The 1,450-nt window shown below is 37.5% G+C and overlaps 1 pseudogene; it reads left to right on the forward strand.

Annotated features, from left to right (window-relative positions):
• The first annotated feature begins 1,062 nt into the window (after positions 1-1,062).
• LOC136228234 (small nucleolar RNA R71) lies at positions 1,063-1,163 on the forward strand (annotated as a pseudogene).
• Positions 1,164-1,450: the final 287 nt, after the last annotated feature.

Raw genomic sequence — 1,450 nt, forward strand, 5'->3', positions numbered from 1 at the left:
GTGTTAAAAATGAGTTGTTGAAGATGATAACAAGGTGAACAGGCTGTGCACAGCGGAACAGGTTGCCGTAAGCTCTACCTTAATGAATCATGAACAATGCAACTGAAGCAAATGTTTCTGCTTTAACTCTCACTTAAGTCAACTCTCGTGTGTTCTTAAGATTCTAAGACTTACTAAAACCAATAGCGTCCTAAAGGCTTGTTCTTTCTTGCATTAAGACTGAAGCAACATTTCAAAAGAGAAAACCCTTGATAAAACCACCTAACATTTCTGCTTCGGGGTTGGATGCTTGATAGAGAGTTCAGTGAAGATGAAAGCAGTGTCCTATCATTCATCTACACAAGCATACATGCATACGCAATCAAATATATAACCTCAACAAACACTTCATGCATAAACATCGTTCATTCTTTACTAGGATAGAGAACTTACATTACCGGCCCCTACTGGCCGAGCCCATTCAAAAGGATTACTCAACACCCGTAAGGAATTCGATTTAAAAGAACTAAGAACGTAAGCTTAATCCTTATTTAAGTTAATCGCTTTTTACTCACCATAGTAACAAGAGGTTAACGGAAAACTATATTCTTAGACTCGATAGCAAATCGATGTGGTTTCTAGCATTGCATTGCTAGGATTTCTCATTGAACCTAACGCTTTCTTGTCATATTTAAGTAACCATTGGCCCGGTTAAGTGAATAGGAGTGAAGAAATATGTGGTCTAAGGTCTTAGCACCGAGTTTCTTTTAGAAATCACCATCTTTAGAAACACGAATTTCTCTTCGATGTCTTATTTCAATCGATTTCATTGATTCAAACTTAGGAAGTGAACCTGATTCCCTAGTGTTTGACTCCATTGCTTCAACAACAAAAGTTTTTCGTAGCTATATAAACAACCCAAACCTCTTTAATTCAATCGTTTAGACTTCAAAAACCTATGGGCAATTAATGATTGTGCAGAATCCCTGTGGAATCGATCTTTATATGTAAGTATACTCTATTACTTGGTACGATAGAGTGCACTTGCTCTTAAAAGCACGTATACATTTTATACGCATCAGTATGCCATGATTGGGACTCAACAGCTCCTTGTACCTCTCCCACGCCTTAGATAAAGACTCATCCTCTTCTTGAAAGAAATGAGAGACCTCATTTTTAAGCTTGATTGCTTGCCTTGGAGGAAAATATTTCATAAGAAATAGGGTAGCCATCTCCTCCCAAGTGGTGATTGAACCTGGTTGTAAGTTCTTTAACCAGTTCTTCGCCTTATCCTTCAAAGAGAACGGAAACAACTTTAATCTAATAACATCATCGCTCTCATTCCTGTTAGTTCGGAAGGTGTTGCACATAGTAATGAAGTCCTGAATATGAGCGTTAGGATCTTCATTTGGATATCACAAAACTGCACAACTGTTTACAACATCTGAATCATCGAAGGTTTAATCTTAAA

The sequence above is a fragment of the Euphorbia lathyris genome, chromosome 4, assembly GCF_963576675.1.
Source record: "Euphorbia lathyris chromosome 4, ddEupLath1.1, whole genome shotgun sequence".
NCBI classification, from domain to species: domain Eukaryota; kingdom Viridiplantae; phylum Streptophyta; class Magnoliopsida; order Malpighiales; family Euphorbiaceae; genus Euphorbia; species Euphorbia lathyris.